Below are 13,398 nucleotides of genomic sequence, written 5' to 3'. Positions count from 1 at the left end.
TAGTACATAACGTGCAAAACACCTTTCCGTAACTCCTTTTTGGCACCATTGTGTCTTTACCTGGCTTTTAATCTCGCCAAGTACATGTGTACAACCGAACTAGACTGTGTTGATTCTCTGTGCCATATAATAGATGTGGGTATATGCAGAATTGTGCATTCATTGAGTCATGTTTACGTAGTGTGTATTGGAGGTAGTGACCCTTTGAGAGCTGTATGCAACGAAATGTCATTTTAATGTGTGCCGATTCATGTGCATTCAGTGACAATAAAGTTATTCTAAGTCTAAATTTAATCTCGGGGGAGGGAGCCTTCTGTACCAATTGAACAAACTAGGGTCTGCTTGTTTTGTTTTGTTTTGTACCTGAAACGAAGGCGCTCTCTCTCTCTCTCCATCCCTTCGCGCTCAGCCTCTCGTCCTCCTTCCCTTCTCCGCCCGCTGGCCTGCGTCCGACCCGGTTTCCCAGGGCTACATGGAAGCCGGCTCAGCCGCCCTTCTCTCGACTTGCTTTCCTAAAATCTCGGCTGATTTTCCCAAACTGCGCGGGATGGGGAGGAGGATGCCCCCAAACGCCAAGGAACTTTCGGGCGGGGGGTCTGAAAAACCTGGAGCGCAAGGCGGGGAAGGGGCTGCAGGTTGTGCGAGCCCGCCTCTCTGCGCGGAGCCAGGGGGATTCGCCTTATGGCAGGGGTCTCCAACCTTAAGACTTGTGGACTGCAACTCCCAGAATTCCTCAGCCAGCTTTGCCCTATGGGTTGTTGAGTGCGAGATACTTCGTTGGTTTCCCACCTCAACAAGGCTTTGTTTTTCAGCACTTGGGCGGGGTTCGAGAGGTAAAGTGAGGACTCCAGAGCCCCGGGCTGTTTTATGCCAGCCTTTCTGGCCAACTCTTTTTAACCAGTATTTTTTCAATCCGTTCTAATACACTGGGTGTTAGTACTTATAGTAGTAAAGGACAAATTTCTCTAGTCAGTTTCGCAACTCAGCTAGGAAAGGTGCCAGATAGCTTTTCTAATTAATTTTTGATATGCCTTTTGATTGCCTGATTAGTTTCACAGTTAGACAAGGGAACAGCATCCGTATCCTCCTTATTTTTGGTACGCTGTATGGGATTAGAGAAGATTTAGTCCTGTTCCTTTTTAATTTTAAAAAGCAGGCAGTTGGTATGAAAATGCAAAAGGGTTTTATTCCTGTGTATATTTTTAATTTTTAAAATTTAGCACCAGTAAGATTGCAGCTTTACAGCCATCTTAGCATCAGTATACCCTCAGTCTTGGTTCACATGTTGCTAAACTATAATGGGATTTGATTTTAGATTTGTATTTGTGAAATCTCCGGTTATAATCTGTGAACCAAGCCATGATCAGTTCCTTAACAAATTTTAATATTAGTATTTAGTATTATGAACAAAATCATGGATTTTTAAAGAGTAGTACTTAACTGTATAAACAAACTGAGGCCTCTATCCAATGAAATTTACACATTACATTTTCAACTTTTACGGGAAACTACTGTACTGTATTTATTAGTAAAGAATTTGAATGTGTTTTTGCAATACAGTCAGATTTTGTTTTGCTCTCACTATGTCAATGGTTTAACTTTCATCTCTACAAATGTAAATTCTAACTTATTAACAAACTAAGGCTTTGAGGAAATGTCTTGAAATTGATAATTCACTAATGCAATTTCCTCTAATGTGTTTGTACTAATCTTCTAAAGAAACTCTTGAGTTGGAAATCCATCTTTACAGTATAAGACAGTTCTGACTGGTGTATATATAAGCTTTATGTCTATGATTCTCAATCATCCAGGTCATGATTATCCAAAAGGTGCTTTTTTCCCCCTAAAAGGTAACTGAACTTCCTTGTTTTTTTCTTTGAAAATGTTTTGCTTCTCATTGAAGAAGTTTCTTCAGTTCTAACTGACAGGTGGAGAATGGAAAAATTCATAATCTTTGCAGGCATCTGATCTTAGCTCTCTGAGAGTCAGTTGAGGCCACTTGGGGTTTATCTGCACCCTGAAGGTCATCTGAATCAGACTGTAACTTTGTTGCTTGTATCCTTACGATTTATTGTTTCCTGATTGCTTATTTGTACCCTATGACTATCATTAAGTGATGTACCTTAGAATTCTTGATGAAGGTATCTTTTCTTTTAAGTACACTGAGAGCATATGCACCAAGACAAATTCCTTGTGTGTCCAATCACACTTGGCCAATAAAAAATTCTATTCTATTCTATTCTACAAATGGGTGAGGAACCTTCTTGGGACTACTGAAAGGACTGTATTGTAGACAAGAGATAGTTGATGCCATATCCTCCCCCTCCGTTGAGAGACAGTCGTTCAATTTTAATATGATGGCCTCTTTGAACCCTCTTTCAAACCAGTGATCCTTTCTGTCCAGAATGTGAAATTGCTGTCTTCAAAAGAGTGACCTTTGTCTTTCAGATGCAGATGGACTCCTGAATCCTGTCCTAATAAGCTTGTTCTCCTATGTTGTGCCTTGCATTTATGAAGTGTTTGTTTTGTTTCCCTGCATGTTTCTCACATTACACTGCAATATCATATGTTTTATGTTGTAAATGCAGTGGTGGGATTCAGCCAGTTTGCACCACTTCGGGAGAACCGGTTGTTAACTTTCTGAGCAGTTTGGTGAACTGGTTGTTGGAAGAAATCATTAAGGCAGAGAACCGGTTGTTAAATTATTTGAATCCCACCACTGTGTAAATGGATACTAATTTTCATATATAAAAGCATTTAAGAGACTTTTTAATCCACAAAAGTATATGCTGTAATAAATGTGTTAGGCTTTCACGAGAATAAAAGCTCGCAGTAAAAGCTTGGATAAGTGGGCTACCAATTATAAATAAAACTCTTGGGATAAAACTCTTTTTGTAAATGTGATAAGCACTTAAATAGTTGTTTGCTGGAAAATAGTTTGGGTACTGTTGCTAAGAAGTTGTCAGGAACAATTTGAGTTTAAATAAATATTTGGCACACTTTTAAATTGTCATTTAAGCAACTTAAGTATAAAAGTATAAATTTGGACTCCTCCACTAGAGATGGTTAGACTGATTTGATATTTAAACCAAAACCAGAATAACTATCATATGGCAAAGAATATCAAAGTTTAACATTCTGGTGGCTAATAGGAAAAAGGAGAAATGACTCTAACCTCTCTTTAAAAAACCCACTTGAGGTATTTTTTTTAGGTAGCTGCTTCTTACCTGGCTAAAGTAATTACAAACTCTGTCCAACTTATCTAACTGCTCCATTTGGGTACTTATATAACTTTTCATAAATTGGAATAGGACCAATTCTCTTCCTCCCAAAAAACTCTGCAGTTCAATTAAGAGAGAAACATTTGTTGTAATAAAAATTACAACAGAAATATCTATTCACATTTCATACTAGCATGAAAAGGCCTTGCCTCGTGGAAATGCAGCTTCTGTTACAATCTCATTCCACAATATTCACCGACATATATTAGTTTGTATTGCCTAAGTAATATGAATTGTTATGCATCTTGAACATTTTTGATATGAGTAATGGAGACATTTCCATCAAATTAGATTTATGTAAGTCATCTCTTACATAATCCGGGCCATCCTTACTGGCTAACAAAAGAATGTTTGAATGAAAATCCCCCTGCACAAGAAAAAAAATGCTATTAATTCAGTCACATCCAGTTCATGAAACTAATTGCCTCCATGTCAGAGAATGCTTTTGTAATCTCTTTAGATTTTAATTCCAATGTGACAAAGTCCTATCTTTTTTCCTCACGTTATTTTATAAAAACATACATATTGATTGTGAAATAATCATATTCTGACAAAATTAGGATTGTTTACGAGCTGTGAAAGCTGTTTGCTTTCAAGATAACAAGGGTGTTTTGAATCCAACTGTAATGTATTACTGTAAGTTTTGGCGGGAGTTTTAGGCGGGAAATATCTCGTTCCTGATTGGTTGCAGCCTCAGGCTGAAGTGTATATAAGGAGAGGTTTTTCTCCAGAGTTTTGCTGGGTCACACTATATTAAAGAGCTGTTGTCACTAACCTGGTCTCCTGCCTCGTCAATACCCGAACTTAACATTGGCGACGAAGGTGGGATCTTGAGGCAGAGCACCAGAACAGAGCTGAACTCACTACGAGAATCAAACCCAGCAAGGTGATAGCGAATGCAGCGATGACCGGCTACACGCCACCCACTCCGTTTGACCCTGCCCAGGAAACATGGGGAATATATATGACCCGTTTCGAAAGTTTCCTGGAGGCAAACGAGTTACAGGGAGTCTCCGACAACCGCAAACGGGCTTACTTCATAAGCCACTGTGGGTCCGCAGTCATCGCCGTCAGAAGCCCTGGCGGAGCCAACACCGCTACACTCCGTGTCGTGGCAGACCCTTCAGACCCTCCTGAAGAATCACTACGCACCAGCCCCGCCCAAATACGCTCGACGGTACGAGTTTGGGGAGCGAGGCAACAAGAAGGCGAGTCTATCAGCGACTACATGGCAGCCCTGAGACAAGCCTCCAAGCATTGCAGTACCGCGATCTGGACGAAGAGCTGCTGGAACAACTTATACGGGGGTCAGAGACATCCGTTTGAGGAGACGGTTGCCAGCCAAGAGCAACCTGACATTGGCAAACGCTCTGGACGAAGCCAGAGCCCATGAGATGTCCAACCATGCAGCAGACACCTTACAAAAGCGACTCACGCCGATGGCGGGCGCAAAGCCGAGCACAGTCCACCACGAAGAAACCTATCGTGAGTCAACCAGCGAAGAGGAGGAAGAAGTCCACTCCACCGCCAAATCGACAAGGGAAGACCCGGAGGAATGCGGAAGTTGCGGGGGGCGACATCAGCGCCAAAGATGTAAGTTCAGGGACGCCATTTGCCGGCGGTGTGAAAGGAAGGGGCACCTGGCTCAAGTCTGCCGAGCACCCCAACCTTCCCGCCGAAAATTCAAATCCGCCAATCAGAGCGGCTCTGGGGCAAGGGTGGGAACCCCACATTCCGCCGAATTTCAAACCAGCCAATCAGAGCGAGATCGGCAAGGCGACCGCGATTGGCCAGGAAAGAAAGAGCGCGAAGTCAAACCGAATGACTGTTACCATAGACCACGCAGCTACCCGCATCGAAGAAAAGATCTTCACAAACCCGACAATTGAAGGCGTACCGTGCCGACTGGAAGTAGACACAGGATCAGCTATCACAATCATGTCCTGGGACACTTTTGTGAAAGCCTTGCCGCACATCGCAAAGCGCAAGCTACAGAAACAACGGCTCCGGGTGCAGGATTACCAGGGCAACCGCATCCCTGTTCGAGGGACAACGACCGCCGAGGTCAAGTACGGAACATACGAAAAGACCCTGCCCATCACGTTAGTCGAGGAACCTTGCCAAGTTTGCTGGGGCTAGACTGGTTCCGGGCGTTGGGAATGGGGTGACTGGCGTCCACCGAGCGGATGCAACCTGCAAACGCCTAATGGAGGAATTCGCAGACGATTCGAGGACCGTTTAGGCAAGTATAAGGGGACCCCTATATCCTTCAATTTAGACCCCAAATAGCTCCCATTAGGTTAAAGGCAAGGAGGGTTCCTTTGCACTCAAACCTAAAATCGACAAAGAGTTAGATAAATTAGTCAGCCAGGGGATACTAGTGCCAGTTGACCATGCCAAATGGGAGACGCCAATCGTCACCCCTATAAAACCAGACGGGTCCATAAGAATTTGCGCTGATTACAAGGCTACCTTGAACAAAGCATTGCAAAAGAGCGCCTACCCAGTTCCAGTAGTGCAACACTTATTGCACTCACTAGGGCACGGACAAGTTTTCGCCAAATTAGACTTGGCACAAGCTACCAACAGCTACCCGTAGATGCTAGCACAGCTGAAGCCCAGACCATTGTAACGCACCGGGTGCCTTTAAGTGCACCCGGTTACAGTTTGGGGTGAGTGTGGCCCCGGGGCTATTCCAAAATTTGATGGAGCGACTCCTACAAGGGTTACCGGGAGTCGTGCCCTATTTCGATGATGTGTTGGTATCAGGGGAAGATTTAAGAGAACTGGGGAAGCGATTAAGGAAAGTTTTGGCCATTTTTAGGACGGCAGGATTAAAAGTTAAAGCAAGCAAGTGTCAGATAGGGGTCGAATCTGTTGAATTTTGGGCTATAGAATAGACAAAAAGGATTCACCCCACTGAGAGCAAAGTCAAGGCGATAAATAGAGCCCCAGCACCCAAAAACAAGACAGAACTCCAGGCTTTCCTGGGTCTGGTAAACTTTACGCCGTGTTTTTAAAAGACAAGGCAACCGTTGCTGAACCGTTGCATAAATTGCTTGGAAAAAACACAGTTTGGTCGTGGGGGAAGTCAGAGAATAGGGCATTTGAGGCAGTAAAAAGTTTGCTATCAAGCGATAGCCTGTTAATACAATACAATAACAGGCTGCCGTTAGTATTGGTTTGTGATGCGTCCCCCTATGGAGTAGGAGCTGTACTTAGCCACAGACTCCCAAACGGCACAGAAGCCCCTATAGCGTTCTACTCACGAACGATGTCCCCGGCTGAGAGAAATTACAGCCAGCTAGATAGGGAGGCTCTCGCAATAGTGTCAGGGGTGAAAAAATTCCACGAATACGTTTTCGGGAGAGACTTTGACATTATCACTGACCACAGACCACTATTGGGCTTACTGGCTGGCGACCGCCCAACGCCAGTGGCACTATCACCCCGGCTGACCAGATGGACTATCTTTTTGGCCGCCTACTCTTACAAACTACAGCATCGACCGGGAAAAGAGCTGGGGCATGCGGACGCACTGAGCAGATGCCCATTGCCCGGGGAAATCGAGGACCCTACTCCGGGCACCCCCGTTCTACTAATTGACTCTTGGGACTCTGGGCCAGTCACATCGCAGGAAGTGGCTCGGCCTCCTACCGGACGTTGTCTTAAGAACTGTAATCGGTTGGGTTCAAGGGATGGCACATACCGGGCGACTGCTTTAGAGAATTTGTAAAGAAAGAGGGAATTGTCTGTGCAAGGGGTGCCTGCTCGGGGGGGATAGGGGGGTAGTTCCAGAGAAGCTGAGGAAAAAAGTCCTGGAACTACTGCATGAGGGTCACCCAGGAATTGTAAGGATGAAGGGGCTAGCCAGGAGCTATGTCTGGTGGCCCCTAATGGACAGGAAATCGGTGACAGGGTTGGCGATGCCAGGTATGTCAGGAATCCAGACCACTACCACCCACGGCCCCAGTGTTGGAGTGGGAGAAACCCCAAGGCCCTTGGTCCCGACACATTGATTTTGCCGCCCTTCCACGGCCAAACATTTCTAATTGTGGTGGATGCATTCTCCAAATGGCTGGAGATCATCCTAATGAAATCCACAACCGCTGGAGCCGTCATTTCAGCACTAAAACACCTATTCGCCACGCACGGGCTACCGGACACCCTCGTGTCCGATAACGCCCACAGTTCACCGCAGCATTATTTGAAGGGTACCTGGCTGAAGAGGGCATCCGACATGCCCTCTCAGCGCCGCTCCACCCCGCGCCGAACGGCCTTGCTGAACGCTTTGTTCGGAGTGCAAAGAAGCGCTATCACGGCAGCCCCGGAGACTGGCAGGCACAAATCGACGATTCCTAACCGCCCAACACAGGACCCCTGTGTGGCCACCGCCGCAGCCCAGCCGAGCTATTAATGGGCGGAAGCTAAGGTGCCCGCTAGACCGGCTACACCAACCACGTGCAGGACGGGTTCAAAACAAAACCAGATAGACTCCGGGAATTAAACATAGGAGACTCAGTGTGGGCCCATAATTATAGCGACGGCCCAAACTGGAAGAGGGGATAGTCATAGACAAACGGGCCCCAAATCGTATCTAGTGGAAATAGACGATGGCAGAGTTTGGAGGCGCCACATAGATCAATTAAGAAACAGATTGAGCGATAAGGCAGAATTAGGCGAGACCAGCCCTGACTATGATTTAATTAACCCCACAGCTGACTGGAGCCGAGAACAAACAGAAAGCATAGAACCAAACAGAGACTTATCTGAGCCAGGCGAGGTCCAGCGACACCCTCAGGCCCCTCGAGAGGACAGCAGGTCCGAGCCGGCGAATAATCCAGGGCCGGATGGCCGGGAGGAGGAGCTCAGAGGAACGAAAAGTCCCTCCGCAAGCTCGACTCAACTCCAGAAAGTGAACTGCGCAGGTCCGGGAGAGTCAGGAGACGCCCACGACCTGCAGGACTACGTAGAGAAGTAATATGCAAATATTGGCAAAGTGCCTTCTGGGAGGGAAGGAGTGTAATGTATTACTGTAAGTTTTGGCGGGAGTTTTAGGCGGGAAATATCTCGTTCCTGATTGGTTGCAGCCTCAGGCTGAAGTGTATATAAGGAGAGGTTTTTCTCCAGAGTTTTGCTGGGTCACACTATATTAAAGAGCTGTTGTCACTAACCTGGTCTCCTGCCTCGTCAATACCCGAACTTAACACCAACATTAAGATACTTTCTATACCAATTAAAGGTATGAAAACAACTTCAGGTTGTGTACTTGTCGTGCCCATATCTGAACTGAGAGTGTCTGCTCACTGTCACTGTCCTCATGAGCTCCCATTTAGACTATTGCACTCTACATGGGGCTATCCTTGAAGGACATTTGTAATCTTCAACTGGTACAGAATGTAGTTGCAAGTATAAACGCCTTGAGTTATTTGTAAAAAACAGAAAAGACAGGAAATAAACCAATGGTGTTGGCTATTGGGCATGTGTAACACCACTACTTCAGGGATTGCATTTGAATGCCAGTGTGTTTCCAGGTGCAATTCAAGGTGCTGGTTGTCACCTTTAAAGCCTTCCCTAGTTTGGGACCAGGCTACCTGAGAGGCCATCTTTTCCTAGTTGTCTCTATCTGTCCAATCCTGTATGCCAGGATGGGCACAGAACATATCCAATCTGCAAGAAATGTTGGTTAGCAGGGACCAGGAGACATGCCTTTTCTGTCGTAGCCCTTGCTCTCTGGAACATCCTTCCTCATGAGATTACGATGACCCCAACCCTATTGATCTTTTAGAAGTCCTTGAAGAGTACCTGGCTATGTGCCCAGGTCTCAGGTCCTGAAGGTAAAAGGTCCCATTTTCTGGTTATATTGACAGATTATAGCATCTCTTGGCTGCTGTCTATCTGTCTGTCTGTATGTATTAAGGGGTTTTAATTGTTTTAATGATCCCCGGTTTCCCCCAAAATAAGACATCCCCTGATAATAAGCCCAAGTGCATGGCAATAAAGCCAAGCGCTTATTTCAGGGTTCAAAAAAAATATAAGACAGGGTCTTATTTTGGGGAAAACATGGTAGTTTGCCACCTAGAGTTACTGATTTGAGAGGTAGCTATATGAATAAATAAGTAAGTCTCAAACTCCTTAACACATGTTTTCCTGGAACCTTTCTGGGTTATCATGCAAACCGAGCAAAAGATGAAGCTTCAAAGAATCATTCATGAGTTCTGCAAATACATACACATTACATTTGAAACAGCTTTCCAGCTTCAGATTCAAATAATTGCACATCAAATGCAGAATATGTAAATATACAGGCATTAATTATCAATGAGCGATTAGTAAACCCAAATTATTTCTTAAGAGTACCCTTCTGTCATGTTGTTACACTTCATGTTCGCATGTCATCAAACTCCTTATTTTCCTTGTTTATTTTTTTAGTTCTCTCCTTGGTTTAACTGCTATCTGCTTATCTTTTATTCAGCAGAAAAATACAGTGATGTGAAATTTGCTGTCTCCATTGCCAGTTCCAGTTCTGCCTCTGTTGCTGGCCTTCTCGCATAAGTAATGAATGACAGCTAATGGATTTTATACACCTTCAAACTGCTTTGGACAGCATCCAAATAAGGGAGGAAGGGAAATGTTACTTTAAAATTGGACTAACTAAGGATGACTTAAGTTATTACATTCACAGGTGGATATGAAATTAAGATAATTTCTTGGAGTGTGGCAGGGAAATGAAGCTACCAGGATATGCTTGAATCTTAATTAAGTGAAATGAGAAAATATCCATACAGATAGAGGGCATATATTATTGTGTTTTATAGCTTGTACCATTAGAGAAGTCTTTATATTGAGCCTGAATCTCCATTCATTTAATTTCAACATTTTAGATGAAAGAAAACAGGCCCACCTCCTCTTGCACACATAGCCTTAAACTGCTATCATATTTCCTCATAGTTGCCTTTTTTGCAAGCTAAACATGCTTGGGTCATCAATCATTCCTCTTACCCTAGGCATTGTTTTCCAGGTCCTTTTAGATTGTCCAATCCTCAGTGCCCAGAGCTAGGCAGAGTCCTTCAAGTACAGTCTAGGCCAGGAGTCTGCAATTCAAAGGGCCATTTGGACCTGTTTCCCACAGAAAAGAAAACACCACGAGCCACAAAACCCTTCCCATGGCTGACTACTTCTTGAATGGCCACAAAACAAGCATATGTGGTTGAATTAGACATTCTGTTTTCTTCTGAAACTTTTCTTTTCTTGGATTTATCCATGGTTGGCCTACCAGGGGTTGAAAAGCTCAATAAATCACATGCCCGTAGATTTTGCACATTGGCGGTTGTGACACATATTTTGAGTGACAGGGAGCTGCAGCAGAGGGGTGAAAGAGCCACAAGTTGCTGGCCCCTGGACTAGACAATGCAAAGAACAATGGAACTTTAGCTTGTCTGATCTGGATATAGCCCGACAACGCATGGTTGTTTTAAACATGTTATATATCAGGCTTCCTCACTTTCACTTGGTAGCCCACTTAGACTCCTTTCACATGCGTTAAAACCAAGCCAGGTCTCCTCAATCTTTTCAGTTGTACATTTGATTTTTCCTAATCAGAAATAGGCCATCACCATTGCTGCAGCCCTAAATCAGTCCTACTAAATGTGGCCCAACGTCAAAAACTTGTTTAGGTCATTTTGTTTTGTTTTTTTTAATTTTTTTTTATTACTTTTTTCCAACAAACAAAAAAGAAAATACATTATTCCACCCTTGTGTTATACATAAAAAAAAGGAAGATTTGGGTCTTCGGATATGTCCTCATAATTGCCAAAATCCACGTTCTCGAGGTACAGGAACCGAAGCGTCCAATTTTCCAAGCGCATAGTCCACGAATGGTTTCCAAGTCTTCCAGAAAATATCTTCTTTATACACACCACTTCTAATTTTAATATCACATGTCATTTTATCATTTAAGGCTAATTTCCACATTTCAGAATTCCACTCTTCTATTCTAAAAATCACATCTAATTTCCAATATCTAGCTATTATAATTCTACCTATTATAATCATAATTCTAATCAATTCTTTTTCATATTTTGTTAATTCTATTTCCTTAATTACCAACAATAATATAGTTTCCACTCTCAATATTATTACTTTCCCCATCATTTCAAATATCATTTTCTCCAATTGTTGCCAAAACTTTTTAATCTTGTCACATTTATACCACATATGTTCATAAGTCCCCAATTCCATCTCACATCTCCATTGTTTAGGTCATTTTGAATTGTGATTTTATCCTCAGTATTTTTCAATTTCCTTAGTTTACTGCCATTGTGAATTCGTTAACCATCCTTTCTTCTAGGTTTTTTATACGCAAGTTCAACACTGGGCCAAAGGAGATCCCATACGTCTCCTTAGAAAAACTGTCCGAATGTGTGTCTGTTGAATCTTTATGCTGCCCATCTCACTGTCCAAAGTGACTCTGGCCGGTTTATGAGTATCCTTTGGATGTGGTTTTTCAGCTAGCTACAAATCTACTAGAATACCTAGAAATAAATGTATGTTTTGGCAAGATGAGTGATGTGTAATCTCAAAAATGTTAGCAAAAGAAGAACTAGTTCTATAAAGCATTTGGTCCTGACAGACAATACTGAAACTTCTTTCACACAGTTTGTTCTATTAAGGGATCAATGAGATTGTTTCAGTCCAGCTTGCAGTATTCCCTTGGGTCTAACCAGATAGAGGGATAAAATGACTGATATATTGTAGATGTGTTTGTCCACAGGCTGTGAGTGCATCTGACTACCTCTTTAAGGAAAGATTCAGTTTCTTGTAATAGGTTTGGAAATGGATCCCAAATGAGAGATACCATTTTGAGACAAGCTGGAGTACCAGCTGCTCTTGGGCCTAGCCTGGGAAAACAATGAGAAATCTCTGCCCCAAGGGCTTTGCTACAGTGTACATTGATTGCACAATGTATGTATGTTAGTTTCATACAACATCTGAATTTCCTTTGAGTTGATTTATGATGTGGTAAAATTGTAATTTGCAACATTTTGTAGCTGGAAAAAGAGTGTGTGATCCTTCCATATTAAAGTTATTTAAATGAGAGAGTTGCCTTTAAGTTTCCTTTTCCCTTGATAGCTCTGTGCATTAATGTGCAGCTGGAGCACTCACTGGAGTTCAAAGATCAGGTTAGCTCAGTACTGCAATACTTCACAATTTATTATCCCTTTCTTTGTTTGCTGTGTCACCATCTGCTGTACGCAAAGCTGTGTAGCTGTTTACATTTACCCCTTATCACCTTGTATAGAAACAATATATTTTAAGGTTAGATAAAAACTAAGTATAAAAGACATATTAAAAGAAAAATGTTAGAGCATGCTTAAAAAGTAATCTGTAAGGATACTGGTGTCTTTTGGCAAATTGTAATAAAAAGACTGAATGTCGCCATTGGACATATTACTGGCATTTTCACTTCTAAAATTTATTGGGAAATGCTTAGTGTGTGCCCATTTTCAAAACATGGCAGTCTACTGAATTCAGTGGAGCATACATGTTCAGGTTTGAAACAAGATAATTTCATTGTACAATATTCTAAAGAGATTGCAGATTGAGAGAGAATATTTTTGGTTTTAACTGAAAGGTTCAGTTTTAAAGAAAGCAAATATAAATGTAGAAATAGAATGCTATCCTTTTCCAACTCAGGCCAAGTTATAAGCCAAAGATATTCTCTATTCTAAGCAGTAGAAGGTGAATAAATAATAATAAGTGAGTTTTCCATGACCTGGTGCATATATCTTTTTACATTTTAATAAATGCTCCATCAAAGCCAAAGTGAATGATTATTATAATGACGCTGCTCTTTGGGGATCAGATAGTCCTCAACTTACAACCAGTTGCTTAGTAACCATTCAAGGTTATAATGGAACCCTCAAAAAGTACTTGGTACCTGGTTCTGAAATTCCAACAATCACCCCTACCACAGTGATATGACCGTATTTTGGGTATTTGGCAACTGGCTCATATTTATAGCCATTTGCAGTGTCCCATAGTGACATGACAGATTTATGATCTCGGCTCATAGGTTAAGGACTACCTGTATGGAAATTATAATTAGACTTAGGCA

Source organism: Ahaetulla prasina, chromosome 1 (assembly GCF_028640845.1).
Source record: "Ahaetulla prasina isolate Xishuangbanna chromosome 1, ASM2864084v1, whole genome shotgun sequence".
Classification (NCBI taxonomy): Eukaryota; Metazoa; Chordata; class Lepidosauria; order Squamata; family Colubridae; genus Ahaetulla; species Ahaetulla prasina.
The sequence above is the reverse complement of the archived record's forward strand: the minus strand, read 5'-3'. Positions refer to the sequence as shown.